Genomic DNA, 19,182 nt, shown 5'->3' on the forward strand with positions numbered 1-19,182 from the left:
CTATTAGGCTGGCTCTTCCTCCAGCCACCCGTAAACAGGGAGCAGTTTACAGATTGGGCATTTCCTCTGGGGTGAAGTTGTCATCAGTGTTCTCTAAAGGGGAGTTCTGACTCAACAAATCTTGTGAGTTGGGGCCAATAGGCAGAGTAGGACCTCAGTTAACTGGCTCCTGAGAGGAATGGAGATCCCCACCTTCAGGGGCTTGTGCCCACAGACCTCACCCCGCACAGACAACTCCCCACAGTAACTGCGGAGGAAAACAGCATTTGGAATAGGCACCAGAGATTTCCAATGGGGTTGTGAAAAAGCACTTGGTCAGATATCGGCCTGTGTAAGAGATAGTTTTTAGACATTTGTCAGATCTTCATGTGGCTAAATAATTGATCAATGTATAAATATTGCATGAATGTTTGAAAAGATGGTAAAATCTCTGATAAATCAGGATGCTCCCTTTATATATCTATTGGTCCATACTTATTCATTTTATCATTTAAATCTTCACTGCCATTCAATGTGTGCCATGTGTGTTAAATTTTCTGGTAGCCATATCAAAGTAAGTCAAAAGAAACTGCTAAGATGAAGTTTAATAGATTTTGTTAAACTCAATACATCTAAAATATGATACGTTCAACACTTAATATTTTAAAATAACATTATTTTTCATACGAAATCTTTGAAATCTGATATGTGTTTTCTGCTGCTAGCACATCTCAATTTGAACTAGCCGTATTTAAGGTGTTCAGTAGCCTCGTGGCTCCCGGCTATAGTGTGTGGCTAGTCGCTGCTGAATTGGACAGTACAGTTCTAAATCCTTGGTTATTTTTTGTCTACTTGAACTATTGTTCTGTTTATACGTTTTGAAACTGCACAAAGATTCACGAGTGGACAAGAACAAAACAAAAAGCCTCTTCTTGGACCATTAACTCTTTGCACTTTGAATTCCATTTCATTTATGTTAATATGGGCACACCTGTTTCTTGGTGTTAGCATTTCCTTGGTTAACGCATCTTTGAAACAACATTTAACTGAATTTTGTGTTGTTACCCCATGTGAGAGTTGCTGCCTTTTAATGGAGACTTCAACCAAATTACATGAAATTGCGAGCATTGGTATATTTGGATTTATTTTGTCCATATGCTTGTACTTTTTACTTACTCTACTTTCTTGTTGTTTCTATTCTTCCTTTCGTTCCTTATTGTTGTTCGGTTAATCAGTATTTTAGGTGCTGTTTCCTTTTTTCTTCTTTTAGTAGTGTTGCATTTATATATCCTATTTTTATTCTTCCAGCATTTACCTTTCATTTTTTTTCAGCAGAAGAAAGCAGTTTTTTCCAATGATGTGTGATTGTCAACTGATTTTATCTTGTTCTTTTTTTTTGTCATTGTTACCTTTAATTTCAACTAAGTTTAAGTCACACAGATATTTTCTCCTTGTGAAAAACTAACATTAATAGGTTTGACCAAATTCCTCTTTAACTACCTTTCCAATCCCAGTCCTCGCTCAAAAGGTAATGACTGTATTTACATTTGAAACATATTCTACCAAAAAAAGTTTTTTTAAAAAGAAACATGTTCTACCAACTTTTCCCATGAATTTCATTACATAAATTTGCATATATCTTGTATATGTGTATGTGTGTGTGCGTGTATCCACAAAAAAATTGTATTTTCTGCTATTCTATTTCTTGATATTTCTCATGAAGGAACAGTTGAATAGGCGGGCAAAGATATATGTGAAAAAAGTTTGCATAACCATATTGGAAGTACTTATTGGAAACATCCTAAATATGCATCAATAGGGGAGAGGATTGGTTAAATAGATTGTGGTACATCCATACATTATAGCAAAAAAATATGTACTATATTCTTAAATCCATTGACATAAGAAGATGACTAAAATATATTCTAAAATGAAATAAATCTGCTTACAAACACACACACACACACACACACACACACACACACACACACACAATTTACCAAAATAGTATGGTGATTATCTCTGATGGCTACGATTTCAGATGATTTTACTGTCCTCTTTAATATTTTATATTGATCAAATTTTTCTACAATCAGCATATACAGATGGGACACTTTTGAAAATATATTGAAAATGTATTCCCCCCCCAAAATAAATTTTAACATAGATGCTCTGAGAATATCCATCATGTTTATCCAAAGGCTTCTCTTCCTCCCCAGCAGGTGACCTTGGATGCCTGGAAAAGCCTCTGCCCCAGTTATAGAAGCAGTCCCTAGAAAACTTGGGGAAGATGAAAGAGGACTAGCTGCATGTGCTACACATACTAAAAAATTCAAGCTGTAAATATTTAAGTGTCATTTTGCATGTTATTTATATATTTGCTCAGCTGTCTGTACTTATGTTTGCTGTACCCTAGATGTGCTTTTCTATGTTTTGCCTTAAATAATGTTCTCCTGGGAGAGAACCAGTCTGTAAAGTCCTTCATGTAGAATGCCAAGAGAGCATTTCAAGCAACTGGATATCTGAGCAATTATCTTGACATTGTTAATAAAGATCAATAATTATTTCAAGCACTAATTAGTGCAAGGAGTGTTCTTGATGTCATTAGAAGTCTATCTCACAACAGTTTAAAATCTCCTACATCTAGTATAACATCTCTCTCACGGGAATTATACCTGAGATTGTACAGTTCGATTCCACAATCGTTTCTTTACCACCTCCTATGAAACACCAGATATCGTTGCAAAAATGAGTAGGCTAAGCCATCATGTTCACAGTCAAATGCAGGTTGAATTCAAGCTAATCAAAACTGATCAATATTTAACATCTGACCATTTGCCAGTCCTTCTGAAAGAGGAAAGGTACTGACCAGATGATATGTAGCTCTATTTTTCACATGGATGATGAAACCAAGGACAGTTTCCATTCTCTAAGAGGGTAGAAAGGCTCTCAGGAAGAGTTTTTCCCCATTTTAAGGATTTAAAGGGGAAACAGGCTGCCAGACACGCCGCGTGATGTGTATGCAGAGGGGCATGACTTCTACCCGAGATTTTCTACCTCCAAGAACGGAGCTGTTTTTCTTGGGAATGGCTAGGAGTCTGTACAAAGAGTTCTTATCAGGACCACAGCAGCATGGCAGTGTAACCCTGCAGGAATGTCAGGGGGGCAGGAGGAGAGATCATGACGGGCTCCTTCATTTCCTTGCAACCTAGGGAGTGACTGGAAATCGTTTTGAAAGACAGGCTTGTGCTCAGGGGATGGAGACATCCAAGTTTTACGTATCCTGACCTGCGATGGTACAACCTGAATGTTGAGCTAAGCTAATGTACCATGCCTCCTGAGGATGCCAACAACACCAGATCATACTCTTCAGCACGGTGTGCGCACGTGTGTGTATATGTGTATGTGTAACCAACTATACGCACACAAAGGTATTTTCTGTGACTCTTTTCTATTTCTAGGAATAGATGTAGAGATTCGATTTCTGGGAATGCATATAGATGCTGTTGGCAGGGAGCAAGGATATGTGCCGGCATGGAGGGGATCCCACGAGATCTACCCTGTAACTCCAAGTAATAGGGACAGGTCGTTATAGAGCAAAGGAGCCTAAGTGTTGTTACTATTATTTTTACATTTCTCAGAAAGTCTCTACAACCTCTCTACTCCAGCTCTCCGTGTTGGATCACTCTATCAGATGTAATGGCTCCAGATTGCGGACTGAAAACAGAAGCCACTGGCCCCCAGCAGGGGCAGAGGTTATGCCAGGCCTGGATGAGAAGCACAGGTCTCCCAATCTGGGACCAAAACCCCTCTTTCACTGTAGCTTCATGCTTAGGATTCCACAACCCCTCCCCTTTTTTTCCTCCCTAAATAAGAGACTGCTCTTCCCATTTTGCAGATGAGAAAAATGAGGTCCAGACCTAGCAGCCACACCCAAGCGTTTGTGACTAGGCCAGTGCTTGGAGCTCAGGGGAAACCACTAACTGGGGATACCATGACAACAAGAGCTGTCTCTTGCATTCTCAGTTCAATCCCTGGAAAAGAAATGACAACATTCTTCTTGTGAACACAGAGTAACTGTACCGAAGACTTCTGACTCATGTCCCATTCTCTTCACTCCTTGCCTGGCCCAAGCCAGACCCCCTTCCCTCCCCACAGATCTTAGATTCTCCACCCGCTCCCTCATCATCTTCAAGTGTGTTCTGTGAAATAAAATGAAACAGAGTAGGATCTTGCTAGTGGAGCCGTGGTGAGGGCAGGACCCGTCCCTTCACAGAAGGTGAGGACAAAACAAGACAAAGTCCACATGTCCAGGAATTCATATGCTAGACCCGTGCGGTCTGGTGTGGCAGCCACTGGCCACGTGCAGCTATTGAGCGCTTGGGATGTGCGAAGTGCAACAGAAAGACTACGTTTTTTTGTATTTCAATTAATTTTAATTCAATTTTAAAACTGACCATTTGGTTTGGTTATTGGAAAGCATAAGTATGTACGAAGCAACTGAGGTTTGTAACTCTACTTCTTCAACCATAACCATTATGAAATCTAAATACAGATCAAGTATTTCCGATGAAAATGTAGTGTCTAAACTCAGATGTGCTCTGAATATAAAATACACAGCAGAGTTGGAAGACTTAGCAGGAGGAAAATGTACAATAGCTCATTAATAATTTTGATATTGATGCATGTTGAAATGAACATACATACTTTAGATATATTGTGTGCAGTAAAATTGTATCATTAAAATTAATTTCACCTGGTTCTTCTTCTTACATTTTTTTTAATGTGGCTACTGGGAAACTGTAAATTACATATCGTATTTCTGTTGGTTCTCTGCTCTAGATGTTTAATGTTCCTGGGGATAATGCTGGAGAGGGGATATCCTGGTCCAGGGGCCTATCCATCACTTGCCCTCTCATATTGCTACAAGGTCCCTCCAGAACACTCTCCAATCCTCTCTTTCTGAATTACTGGTTTAATGTTACTCCCACTGTGAACACGCACTTCCCCTCATCCCTACCCACCGGCAGCATTCTGTCTCCTCTGTCCTGCCCCCCCCCCTTCTCTCCTCTGCCTGGCTGTGGGAAAACCCATTCCGACTGCGAAGAGTTCTTCTCTCCCTTTCCATTTCTGTCTCATCCTTTAACACCACCTTCTCTGACTTTTTCTGACGACCGCCATCTCTTGAAACTACTTCATTAGAGGTCAAGGTCTTAACAAGAGGTCGGCTTCCTTAGAGGTCTTGCAAGAAGGTCAGAGGGAGAGGCCGTCACAGGCTTGCTCAGGCCTCTCTCCTTCCATATTGCTCTGCCTCTCCTCCCTAACGCTGGTGCTGGCTGTTCATGCCCTCTGTCCTCACCCCCTCGACTTCACGCTCCCCTTCTCTCTTGACACCACCCCCCCATCTCAGGTCAGATTTCTGGAAAACGGACTCTGCATGGAGATGGAGAATTGCTGGTAGGAGGTCTTGGGAAATAGCCTTGGGAAAAAAACGCCTATAAGAAAGTGAGGATGTGGGACTGGACAGAGAGTGAACTTTAACCCAGGTGCAGTTTCCACGGAGGCCTCCGCCGATCCCTTGGGAAGCTCTGGAGCTAGAATAGCCCTTCAGGGTCCTCCAGTATGAAAGCAAGCGGATGTGCCTTTGTATCCCTGCATCAACTAATCGGACCAGATGCCCCCAAGGAGGGGCAATGTGGCTTATACTCCCTATGCTGAAATGATTCTCTCCAAAGTCTCGCAAAGATCTCTTCAGCTCCAAGTCTAACCTGTTTTCTTGGGTGCCCTCCTCATCGGTGTCCCTGTAGCCCAGGCTTCTCCTGGATCTGGGCATTCTGCACAAGTGCTGGCCCTCCTGGATGATGTCAGTTTCTTTCACTGGCTCCTTTTCGAGCTTCGACCTGGGCTCTGTCCTCAGCCCGGCCCTCTCTACATTGTCCAAACTCCCTCCATCTTGTGTTCCCTCTGCTTCACAGCACTCCAGGTCTTCCTCCAGACTTCCACACTCAAAGCACCAGCATGGTCCTTCTTCAGACCCCCTCGCTACCCCTCCATCTATGACACACAGGGCAAGCTCTGTGGAGGCCCCCGTCCGCTGCATCTTCCACATTCACCCCCATTTCAGGCCTGCCCCTCTACAGGGACCACTGCAGTCACCTCCTGCGACCTCCACCTGGTCCGCTCTGCTGATTTTTGCTCTGGTGCTACGCTTCTGTCAGCAATCCCTGCTTCCAAAGGCTTTCCTGACCTAGCGCCCCTGGTAAATGGGTAACCTTGCTTGCTGCAGTCAAGTTTCAGAAGAGCGTGGGTGGATAAGCGCAGGCCTTTGTTACTTTGAGAAATAATATGCTGCCCAGGTAGAAGAGAGCCAGTTCTCCGCTTCGCACCTGTTCTCAGCCAGGGCATGGCCTGTCCTGTGTCTACTCTTCCTCTTTTCTCCAGTCTGGGAGGAGGTCTCGAGGCTTCCTGGGCCCAAGACACAGAAAGCCAAGCCCACGGTCCAGAGGGCTCTCGCTGGGACAGGGCACTGATGGGAGGCTTCCTTATATATAGGGTGTAGGCAGAGGGAGAGGGGCGGCTCTTTGGGATCAGAGGGGCTTGTCCCTAGAGTCCCTGGGAGCCCCCACAGGCCAATGTCTCCCGGGACCTGAGCCACGCACCAACCCAGGGGAAGAAAGCAAGACCTGAGAGAGCCACCCCCCACCCCGGGGCTGGGAAAGAAGGAGCGGGGGAGCCGCGGGCAGACGGGAGGTTTGTGAGCCTCCCCTCCCCGCAGGGATCCCCGGGCAACCACACAGCTGCCCCTAACTCCGACTTAATTGGCTCTGTGAGCTCCGAATTGAAGAGAGGCCAACTCCCAAACAAAGACGCGGCCCAGCTCAGGGCTTCTGGGGAGGCCAGCCCGGCCGGGAGGAAGGGAGCCTGGGACTCGGAGGGGGGCGAGCCGGGAGGGTGGGCGCTCGGGAGGCGGGGCGGGGCGGACCGGCAGGAAGTGCCCGGGGTGCTGGGCTGGAGCCGGGCTGCCCGCACGCTGACGCTCTCCCGCTGGGAGGGCCCGGAGCGCCGCCGCGCCTCCCGAGGCTCCCGCTCCCGTCGCTGCGTGCGGAGCCCGGCGGCCCGAGGAGCCCGGTAAGTGCGGGGGGCGGCGGAGCAGCGCGCGGCGCTCGGGAGGGCCGGGGCCGGGGCGGGGGCGAGGCGGCGGGCCGGTCGCGCCCCCACCTCCCTCCCCGTGCCGCGCGGCCCGCCGTGCTGAGCCGGACGGTGGTCGTGCCTGGGCGGGCAGGGGCCAGCCAACTCTGGTTGCGCAGTGGGGGCGGGAGGCCTCGGGTCCCACTGGGTGGACACGGGCGCGCACGGGGCTCTGCGGGGGGTCGCAGCGTTTGTGTGTCCCTAATTATACTCTTGAGTCCTGAGTCGGCCTTTCTGCCCTTAGAGCCTTGGGAGAGGGCTCTGGGCTTCTGAGTGCCTCTTGCCGCCCGGCGTGCTCGGTGCCTGTCTCTCCTCAAAATGTCATTTTCTTTGTCCACCTGGATTCTGGTAGCTGGCTCTTAGGCATAAGCCCAGGGTGACCGGTCCAGAGTAATCCTAGCTAGAATTGTATAGGGCTTGTCTCAGTCCCCCATGCAAAGCAGAGTTTGCTAAATGCTGGCAGCTGGTGTGGCTTCTGTGTCCCATGGGGACACATCTGTGTATTTGTGGGGACATGGCTATGCAGGCCCCATCACCTGTGTTTACCTGTCCAATCCTGCAGGTGCAGTTGGCCGGTTTGGTACGGGAAGAAGGAAGATGTGGATGGTTCTAGGGTGTATTGTTTTCCCAGTGTTATGTTCAGTATTGACAAGAGTGAACTGGCTGAAAATATGAAAATATGAAAGGAAGGAGGGGTCAGTGGGGTCGGACAAGAGAGCATCTCACCTTAGGTCTAAATTGCTACAGATCTCTCCAGCATGTGGGCACACAGTATGAGGCAGGGATAGCAAGGAGAGAAGAGGCAGCTTCTAGAAACCCTCCTTAGTACACTCCAGGGCATAAGATGTAGGTGGAGGGGAGCGAGGGAATGAGTGTGGTATTAAACCAGGGTGGATACTCTGTGTTTAATCTGTGAGCAGCTTGATGATAGCTGCCTTTGGAGTCTGGAGCCCTGGGTTTGAATCAGAATTCAGTGGTTGTTATTATGTTACTAGTGATGTTCCCTGCACAGGTCTCTCGGGGGCTCAGTTGCTTGTGTGCAAAGTGGGATTTAGAACTGCTGTCCTGGGGCGCCTGGGTGGCTCAGCCGGTAAGCGTCTGCCTTCGGCTCAGGTCATGATCCCAGGGTCCTGGGATCGAGCCCCGCATCGGGCTCCCTGCTTCTCCCTCTCCCACTCCCCCTGCTTGTGTTCCTTCTCTCGCTGCGTCTCTCTCTGTCAAATAAATAAAGTAAAATCTTAAAAAAAAGAACTGCTGTCCTGCCTACCTCAGGAGGTACTACTGGAGGCTGAAATTGGCTAATGCCTGGGAAAGTGCTGGGACAGCCTTAGGCTGGAAGGGCAAAGGGCAAATGCTGGGCTCATGGGGCGGAGCCTGAGGCTTGGGGAACACTTTGAGGGCCTGGAGCTATTTGGCTGGGGTTAGTAAGGGGAGCAATTTGCATACTGCTTCCCTTGATATTCAGCAGGAGCGTGTGCCTAGAGCCCAGCTTTGGACTCTTGGTGTGTTTGATCCGTACAGACCTTGCGGTGCCAGAGGTTTCCTATGAAAGCCTTCTACAGCCCAGGAGGAAAACTGGCTTGGCTGGCGTTTAAGTTGTGTAACCCTAGAGCAGCCTGACTTTCCAGGGAGCCTTCCTCCGGGTGAGCCGCCATCTTGCTTTTATCTTCATGCCCCCAACAGAAGCAGTCAACAGCCCTTTCCACAGTTTGAAGCCAGGGATATAAGAGAGGAGGAAGTTTTCCCGAGCAACGTCATGGGTGTGGGATGGCAACTGCATGGTGCTGTCTTCTGGGGTACAGAGCCAGACTCAAACCAGCTGAGGAGGTCTGAGAGGGCACCGAGAGTCATGACAGGCGGCCCTGAACGCCAGGGTGGGCGTGGGGTTTTGTGGGCACTTGGATATCCCCCGTCAGAGAGCCTTATTTGCATGTAGTAGCTGTGTAGTAAACACTGCGAAAGGAAAAAGAGCGCTGGCCAGGGGGCCTGGAAACCCAGGGTCAAGTCCTGGCTCGGCTCTCAACCTGTGTGTCCTGGGGAACGTCACTTTACCTCTTTGGGTCAGCTTCCTCACTGGTCAAAATCAGGGCATCTGTCCAACCAGTTGTTCTGCCCTCTGCTCAGGTTTTACTGCCTCAGAGAGGCATTTCTGCGATCCCCCATCTAAAGTAGCTTCCTCCTGGGCCACAAGCTCATTGCCCGGATCTGATTCTTTCATAGCACTTACCATCGTCTGAACTTAGCTCTGCTATCTCCAGCCATACTGGAAGATTCTGGAAAGCAGGGCCCTCCCCCGGTCCTCCTACCTGCTGGCTCACCAGCCCCTGGAACGTAGTAGGCACTCAGAAAAGGTTGTGTCGGTGATTGAGCGAATAACCTAATAAGCAGGGAACGGTGGCATGCTTTTCAAACTGTGCTCCTAGGAGCTTTTGAGGGAGGAGCAAGGCCCATAAGCAGGGCCATGGGTCCCTCACTCCAACAGCTGGGGGTTAATCTGAGTTATGGGCTGGCGTCCAGGTAGGATTTCCTTGGAAGGAAGGGCCCTCCCACTAAGATAAAACTGGAAAACCATTGTATCAGAAGACGCCGAGGGGCCTTTTCAAGTCCAAGTTGAAATAATAGTCCTGCAGCTGGAAATAGTGCAGGCTCGGCCCTCAAGGAGGACCAACGGCAGTGATTCAGACACTCACATCCCACAGATCACTTCTGCTTGGCCAGGGGAGTCGTCACAGGGTTGTTTTTTCGCAACCGGTTTAATTTCCTGAATTTTTGGAGAAGGTTAATATGAAGATGACTTTGCACACAGTCCAGCAACCAGCGGTCCATGGGAACTCTGAACTATGTTGGAGATGAACAGGAGGGGACACTGACTATCTGCAAAGCGGATAAGCCACACTCTGATTGAGAGCTGCCTGTTCAGGGGGACCGTGTTTACGTCATCATCCTCCCGGAGGTGTGTTCCCAGGAGAACTGTCCAGATGTGCCTCCTGCCCAGTAGATGTCCACTAAGCATGCTTTATTCTTGAGTAGCTGGCAGTGGGAAGGAGCCCTCTCTCTGAGCCATTCCTGAGCCTAGAAGACAGCGATGTGATGGCACCCCCTGACCCGCATTTACAGCAGCCTTGGCAGCCCCAAGGTTGTCTCTTCCTGTAAATCCGTTTGCAGGTGGCGCTGTGGCTCCCATATCAGCACTGTGTGCCCAGGTTTTTGGCACAGAATCCAGGTTGACCACCACCTTTGTTAAACCCCATAGGAGTTAGTATAAGGCATGTATACTCTAATATAGTTATATAACACATGATATATATATATATGTAATTATGTAAGATACATTAATGTCGTATGGTATATAATATGTAATATATAACATAACATGCTAAATATATGCTATTAATATATAAATACATATTATATAATTACATATTATAGTATATACTGTTAGTATTATATACTATATATACTATTACTATTATATATTATTTATAGTACTATATATTATATACTATTATTATTATTTATATTATTATATACAATTATTATATAGTACATAATAGTAATATATAGTATCTAATCGTGTGTGTATATATATATGTATATACAGTATGTACTAAGAGTATATAACATGTAATGGTAATATTATATATTAATAGCACACCCCTTAATGGAGAAGGAGGTTCAGTTGTTTCATTGAGTTGTTTTGGGGGGATGGCTGAGGGGGGAGACTATGGAAAGAAGTGGGGGAAAGGAGAGAGGGAACACAGACACCCCTGGTAATTCCTGCCGACCATTGACCTTGCTTCTTGTAGCAGTCCCTGCCCTGGCTGACCCCCGTGGGCTCCCGGGTTCATGAGATTTGTGCTTAGAAGGGCATGCACTGCAGAGGTGAAGGGGAGGGCTGATCAATATGCATAAATTCACCCAGAGCCTCCTCTGAGCCTCCAGGCCTCAGAATACCTAAAGACCTGGCCCCTGACCTCAAGCATCTAGTTGTGGGGAGATTAAAGTCACTCCCAGGAAGAGAGGAGAAAACAGTTGAGGGCACACTGCTGGGGTGGCTCTCACCTGAGCTGGAGCCGGAGCTCAGGAAACGAAGGAAAACCGGTGCAGGAAAACCGGTGTGGTGGGACTTGGCGGGGGAAGGGCAGAGAGCCCAGCTCCAGGTCGGGTACTCCAGCCTGGAATCGGGGCCCTGCCCCTTCCTTCTGGGTGGCCCTCCGTGTGCTATGTGACCTCACTGAGCTTCAGTTCCTCTTCTGCCAACCAAAGAAAGGAGTTCTACCTCCCAGCTGGCCTGGGTACCAATGGATGGCAGAGTTAAGTCCAGAAAGCCCAAATCCGGAGAGGGGCACCGAGCGCCCAGGTGTGGGCTGACCAAGGTGAGCACTCTGGACAAGGGTTCGCAGTGACAAGGGGGGCCTGCCAGGTGGTGACTGCTGCACCACGCGTCCCAGCCCTGATCTTGAGTGCCAGTCATCGGGGGTATTCCCCGGGGCCAGCCAACCACCCTTTTTCTTCTCTGGCTGTCTTTCCCCCTGGCCGTTCTGCTCTCCACACAACTGCGGGCAGGATGCAGCTGGACTTACGCGGCTCCCTCCCACCTCATTGCCCTGTGTACGTATCAGCTCTTCTTAAAGGCTTAAGGGGTTTTACTGCAAAATGCCAAGAATTCAAGAATTGAGGCTGTTACAGAGGTTCAGGAAATGTTAAAGGAAATTGCTCTGATGGTCCCTGATCCATTTTGAAGTAGTTAAGTTTTGAACTAAAGTAGAGTTCCCTGACCCTCTTTGATGGCAGACAGCGGGGGAGAACCCCGCAGTGGTTCTCACCTGTGTCCTGACTTCTAGATTCTTCTTCTTATTATTATTTGAACAGGGATCTCATGTTTTGAAAGAATTTGTCAGCCACACTTCACTGTAAATGAAAATTAAATTTGTTTCTCCATTGGAAACAATTAATCAAAGACCATAAAAGTGGTAGTGATTTCACTACCCAGTGTCTACTTCTCCCCTTTCTATCATTTACATTTTTAAAAGATCAGTTTAGGGACACCTGGGTGGCTCAGTCAGTTAAGTGTCTGCCTTCCACTCAGATCATGATCCCAGGATCCTGGGATCGAGCCCCGCATCGGGCTCCCTGCTCGGCAGGAAGCCGGCTTCTCCCTCTCCCACTCCCCCTGCTTGTGCTCCCTCTCTCTCTCTGCTTGTGTCTGTCAAATAAATGAATAAAATCTTAAAAAAAAAATCAATTTAGACCATTTAACCAACAGATTCTAGTGTGTTGAAAGGCTCAGAAGAGAAAAGAACAAAGAACAGGATTGGGCTGGTGGTGTCCAGTTTGAGGTTTGGAACAGATTGCAAAATTATAAAAAGTTTTCCATTATCCTGTTTGATCATGTAGGTGTGGTCACTAGCCTCTGAAGCTTTTTTTGACAGGCAAAGGCCCACCTTTCTCTAAGTGCTCGTGAAAAGTTGTAAAGACATTTCTCTCTCAGACCTTCCTTCTGCAGACAAATACTACGGTTCTGACCCTTGGAAAACAATGACCTATACTATGGCTTCAGGGTTATATTCCTCGCCACTGCGTGAGGATAGAAATTTACGTTTATTGACTTTTTATCCCTGGCAACTAGCACCAAGCTGGGCAAACAATGGGAGTTCAGTCAGTGTCCACAGAATAGATATTTCAGGAGGGAGCTTATCAGCCATCAGTGAGATTGTGCCTCAGGGAGAAGTACCTCAATGAGGGCTGGCTACATAATTTGTCGGACCCAGTGCAAAATGAAATTGTGGACCCCTGGCTCAAAAAGCAGGAAAAAGTGTCATTGAAAGTACTAAAATGTAAAGCCTTTTCCTGTCTTCCGTGGTCTCTTTCTTGACTTGTCACGGTGGGTTTTATTTGCTACTCAGTGGCATTCTAAGTAAAGAGAAATTAAAATTTTCATTTTATTTTAGTTTTAATTATTAGCATGAATTTACTAATTCATCTTGATATCATGCAGTGCCAGTTTTAAATGCAAGTAGGGGCACCTTGGCTGGCTCAGTTGGAAGAGTGTGCGACTCTTGATCTCAGGGTCCTAGGATTGAGCCCCACGTTGGGTGTAGGGATTACTTAAATAAATAAAACAAAATAAAAGCAAGTATATGGGCATTTAACTCATATGTAGAATCACCAAAATCACACAGTCATATGTCCTAGCTCATGTTTTGTTCTTCTTAACATTGGAAATGATGCACAAAATGACCTCGATGTTTTTATTTCCCTTCTTGATACGTGCACCTTCTGTCAACACACTGTCACACCCCACTTTCAGCCTAAGGGAAAGAAAGGGCTGAAAGGAAAAGCAACCATGCCCAACATGGACACGGGCTTCACTTCCCTGCTGTCCATCATTTTCAGCTTGAGGAGATGACTAATGCAGGAAGTGCCACAAATAGGGAAGGACAGGGTATCATAGGGGTCCTTGGTTGCTGGTGTTTCTTACAATGCATCGCTTGCTTTCTGCACTTGAATCCAGCTTTGGTTCCAGCAGAGAACCTGACCTCCCTGGGCCATCAGCACCCCCTTGCTCCATGAGAAACCGAACACCTTACCTTGTAATCACTTTGAGACTCCTTGAGCACCACGCCCAGAGGACCCCCAGGAATTCTGTGCTCATGGGGCATCGAGGATCAAATGATATCAGCAAGGAACAGTGGACACACACACACTGTGCATTTCTGTCTGCTCACAGTCATGCCCACCGTCCCATGGGGCTTCACTTACAAAACACAAGCTCAAAGATAAAATTATTAAAAATCCCGGGATGCCAACAGCAGCACATTAAACCAAGCGCAAGGCCCTTCTCAGCACGGGGCACTGTGAGTCTGCTCAGGGAGCCTGCTCGGGAAGCCAGCTGGGCTTCAACCCTTGACCTTCCATTTTGGTCCCATATTTAGATGGTTCTGGTCCACTTGGGGTAGAACACGTCCTTTAAACGAGTGGGCCATTCAAGTGCCCTCAGATTCCAGTTAGTCATTTAGATCTTTGGAAAATAGCAAAGGCTTCCATCTCCTTATCCAGGTCTCCATTCTTCTGCTTTAAATCATTTACATTTTTAAAAAGTCAGCTTGGATCATTTACTCACAGGTTCTAGTGTGTTTAAGAAGCTCAAAAGAAGGAACAAAGGACAGGGGTAGAGGGGGGCATGGCCCATTTTGTCTGAGGGTTGGAATGCATCAGAAAGCAAAAAGCTTCTAGGAGTTCTTACGTCTGTTCAAAGACGTTGGCTAGCTTGTTCTAGGCATGACCATTTTTATACCAAAACCCAGCAGATGGTTTGGGATGGGAAAGGGTGTGGCTTAGTTAGCAAGGGAGGAGGTGCCCTTCAGGTGACTCCACGTTTTGGGGTGCTTTTTGCACACAGAGAGGTTTAGGGAAGCCAAGCCTTCCAGAAGAAATAAGTCCCTCTCTCTGTGGGGAGAGAGGTAAGGCAGGGAGACAGGAAGTTAGGACTAGAGCCAGAATGAAATACTCAGAAAGCAATTAACACCTTCTGATAGCTTGCCGGCTAAGGGCTTTTCAGTGGGCTGGAAACCTCAAGTTCCCGGCGAGTTCTAGGAAGCAAGTACTAGTACCATGAACTGAAAAAGGAGTTCTTTCCTCTTTTCTTTCTTTCTTTTCTTTTCTTTTCTTTTCTTTTCTTTTCTTTCTTTCTTTCTTTCTTTCTTTCTTTCTTTCTTTCTTTCTTTCTTTCTTTCTTTCTTTCTTTCTTTCTTTCTCTCTCTCTCTCTCTCTCTCTCTCTCTCTTTCTCTCTCTCTCTCTCTCTCAATATAGAAAGACCTGTTAGAAGAAGTAGTTAGAGATAGCAGAGAGACCACATTTACTTTGTACCTTTACTCCCTTTAAGTTGGCCTACCTTCTACCTGGGTCTTAATTTATTGTCTAAGTAATGCTAATTGTAAATAGCTATTTTCATTATTAAATTTGACAGTTGCATGACATGCTATTCTCCAGGAGTCTGCAAACTGTTTTGTATGACCTGCAAGCTAAGATTATGTATTTAAAAGGTTGAAACAAACAGAAGAACAAAGAGGACTACACGGCAGAGACCATGGGGCCCGCAGAGTCTGGGAGATTTGTGTTTTTTGTTTTTTCTTTTCTTTAAATTTTTTTATTGTTATGTTAATCACCTTACAGTACATTATTAGTTTTTGATGTAGCATTCCATGATTCATTGTTTGTGCATAACACCCAGTGCTCCACACAGAACTTACCCTCTTTACCTCTTTAATACCCATCACCAGGCTAACCCATCCCCCACCCCCTCCCCTCTAGAACCCTCAGTTTGTTTTTCAGAGTCCATCGTCTCTCATGGTTCGTCTCCCCCTCCGACTTACTCCCCTTCATTCTTCCCCTCCTGCTATCTTCTTCTTCTTTTTTTTTCTTAACATATATTGCCTTATTTGTTTCAGAGGTACACATCTGTGTTTCAACAGTCTTGCGCAATTCACAGCGCTCACCATAGCACATACCCTCCCCAATGTCTATCACCCAGCCACCCCATCCCTCCCACGCCCCACCACTCCAGCAACCCTCAGTTTGTTTCCTGAGATTAAGAATTCCTCAAATCAGTGAGGTCATATGATACATGTCTTTCTCTGACTGACTTATTTCGCTCAGCATAACATCCTCCAGTTCCATCCATGTGGTTGCAAATGGCAAGATCTCATTCCTTTTGATGGCTGCATAATATTCCATTGTGTATATATACCACTTCTTCTTTATCCATTCATCTGTCGATGGGCATCTTGGCTCTTTCCACAGTTTGGCTATTGTGGACACTGCTGCTATAAACATTGGGGTGCATGTACCCCTTCAGATCCCTACATTTGTGTCTTTGGGGTAAATAACCAGTAGTGCAATTGCTGGATCGTATGGTAGCTCTATTTTCAACTTTTGAGGAACCTCCATACTGTTTTCCAGAGTGGCTGCACCAGCTTGCATTCCCACCAACAGTGTAGGAGGGTTCCCCTTTCTCCGCATCCCCGCCAACATCTGTCGTTTCCTGACTTGTTAATTCTAGCCATTCTGACTGGTGTGAGGTGGTATCTCATTGAGGTTTTGATTTGGATTTCCCTGATGCTGAGCGATGTTGAGCATTTTTTCGTGTGTCTGTTGGCCGTTTGGATGTCTTCTTTGGAAAAATGTCTGTTCATGTCTTCTGCCCCTTTCTTGATTGGATTATTTGTTCTTTGGGTGTTGAGTTTGATAAGTTCTTTATAGATTTTGGATACTAGCCCTTTATCTGATGTGTCATTTGCAAATATCTTCTCCCATTCTGCCAGTTGTCTTTTGGTTTTGTGGACTGTTTCTTTTGCTGTGCAAAAGCTTTTTACCTTGATGAAATCCCAATAGTTCATTTTTGCCCTTGCTTCCGCCTGGGAGATTTGTTAACTGGTCTTCTAACAGAAACAGTTTGCAGAGCCCCAGGCCACCCACCTGTGGTTATGGACAGCTCAAGGACCCAAAAGCACTAAACGTGGGCACAGGGGCTAGCCTGTGCTAGAGGAAGGCCTAGCCGCCAAACCACGAACCACGGTCTCTCAGGCGCCACCCTCTGAGACCCCGCTTTCATTCCCCCGGGCTGCAGCCTGGGAATCAGGATTTTTACAAAGTCCTCAGGTGGTTCTGGTGTAGCTAAGGTTGAAAAGCACTGCCCCGAGGGCAGTTGTTCGCAAAGTGGAGTACTGCAGAACCAACCTGAACCTGCCCAGCTAGGCAAACATCCTGTCCCAAGTGCACAGTGTGGAGAGTGCAGGAAGACAGTGGGAGGCTGGCCAGGGGGCACAGCAAGGCCTCCAAGTCTTGCTTTGCAATCTAAGGCTGGAAATAACTGGAACTGTTCTTCTACTCACAACTGAGGCCCTGGAAGGTGAAGTGAGCTACAGGAACCAGAACTTGGGATAAGAATAATACCACCAACAGCAATAATGAATCCCTCCCTTATGAAAGTTATCCTTGACAATAATTTTAGCCTTGAGCTCTATTTCTCATTACTACATAGGTTTGTCTTTTAATTTACAGAAGGTACCCTTTTGGTAAATTCAGGGGTTTAAGCCCACTTCAGAGTTGTGAATGTTGAGGCACACCTAAGTTAAAGACCTTCCCCAGATCCCACAGCTAACACATGGCCGAGCTGAGATTCAAACCCAGGGAGGTCTGGCCTCAAAATTGGGGAGGGTGGGGAGGTGGGGAAGTTTGCCCATGATCAGGCATGATGTGGCATTTCAATAAATCTAAACTGGGTGAGCTTGTGGACATAGAAAGCAATTATTCTCTCCTAATTCTTGCCCAGTGTCTCTTGCACCCTTGGCAGGAGGTGAGCCCACACCATCCAAAGGTTGAATTGCTGATGCCATCTTCGAAAGAATTCAAGGGCCAGAAGCTAAAGATTCCGTTTGAGTTGTCGAGAATGTAGTTGCTACCCACAGAGCTGGCTGGGTCTTTAAATTCTTCCCTCCTCATTCTGGAAATCAGCAGCCAAAGTTGCACATAAATATTACATACCACATATTATCATCAAATCAATAATAATGAGGCATCCTCTTAGAGTTCTTCACACTTCCAAAGCACTGGAGGCTTGTTATTTCCTGATGTCCTTGTATTAATAGGCTCGGTAACAACCAGAGGCAGTGGGAGCTCAGAGATCATGGCTGTTGGCAGCACTGAAGCCTGCAGTCCTCCCAAAGCCCAAGCGCTGGGCTGAGAACCAGAGATGGGCACTTGAGGGCCAGCTCTTCTCAAACCTACTCAGGGAGAAAGGAGAAATGACATCTACTTTCTGGGTCTCTCTGGCCAACATATGGGAGCAGACCAGCTCCTTCTCCATCTTCTAGTCCTGGGACATGCAGGCGGCTCTCCAAACCTCAGGAACAACGTAGAGATGCTGACGGTGATGAAATAATTAGTATGTGGTTAGGGAGCCGATGTACGCAATATCTAGAGTGTTCAGATGCCAAGTGCGTTTCTATAACATCCTCCCTCTGTAACTCATGGAACTAAAGTTCTTCCTTCTGTTTTGGAAAGAATTAGGGTAACGGTGTGGGGGTTGTTGGTTAGTTGCCATGTGAGTGCATTATTTCCTTGCCCAGAAAGGTCAAATATCTTTAAAAAGACAAGAATCTGTGTGTTTGCTCTCCTGCAGGGAGAAGATTCTAATACTTTCCAAGGGGGTTTCTATGTCCCTAGAAAATACGTTTTCACAGGGCTGAGATGAGGCAACATGGTTTATTTATCAGGGAGCTTAGCAGCTTCCACACTCTCTTCAATAAATTACAGCACTTTCTGGACTTAAGACCTAAAAGATTTACATCCAAGTCCCAAAGTGAAAATTGGAATTTAAATTGGGATGCATAAATGTTCTCTCCCTCACCCTCCTATACATAAGCACACGGTTCTGTCGGTCCATGTGGTATGGTAGAAAGCAAGCCGAACCAGGGTCTGAATACCTGGGATACTGGCTTCTAGCCCCAGCTGTGCCTCCTCTGGCATCCCTGTGGTCCACGGGGCCCTGATCCTGTGCCTAACATGGGACCTTTCTCTTGGAATTTGATAATCCAGGTCTTGTCTATAACTACCCCAAATAGGAATCTTAACTTTTTGGTTGGGGGAATTCATAAACTTCTTTGAGGGCCTGCTAACACCTATGGAACCCCAGCACATAGATGGTAACATTTTTTCATATAATTTCAGGGGCCTCCAACTTAGAACCCCTTGGAAGGAATGGTCTTTTAGGTTTACTTGCTAAGCCATGGTGTCTTTCTCCAGAGACAAGACAGGCACTATTTTGAAAGCAAAGGAGACATTGTACAAATCCTACTCTCTGGGAAAGGAGACAAGTTTTTATGTCATTGAGACATTTTTTTTTTTTTAATTTCCTGCTGCCTGGAAAGAATTGTCTGTGCCTTTCTGATTCCCAGTGAGCAGGTTGTGAATGTACTTAAGCACCAATTAGTGTGCTGCTACTGAAAGCTTCT

General features: G+C 46.5%; 1 protein-coding gene across 9 annotated transcripts in view; it reads left to right on the top strand.

Annotated features, from left to right (window-relative positions):
* The first annotated feature begins 6,983 nt into the window (after positions 1-6,983).
* The window catches only part of TSPAN11 (tetraspanin 11), a 72,166-nt gene continuing 59,967 nt past the window's right edge, over positions 6,984-19,182 (top strand). For all 9 annotated transcript variants that reach the window (XM_027594786.2, XM_035721792.1, XM_027594789.2 and 6 more), the window contains exon 1: positions 6,984-7,107. The gene's annotated coding sequence lies outside the window, so the exon portion shown is untranslated. The remainder of the gene's footprint in view (positions 7,108-19,182) is intronic.

This window comes from Zalophus californianus, chromosome 9 (genome assembly GCF_009762305.2).
Source record: "Zalophus californianus isolate mZalCal1 chromosome 9, mZalCal1.pri.v2, whole genome shotgun sequence".
Classification (NCBI taxonomy): domain Eukaryota; kingdom Metazoa; phylum Chordata; class Mammalia; order Carnivora; family Otariidae; genus Zalophus; species Zalophus californianus.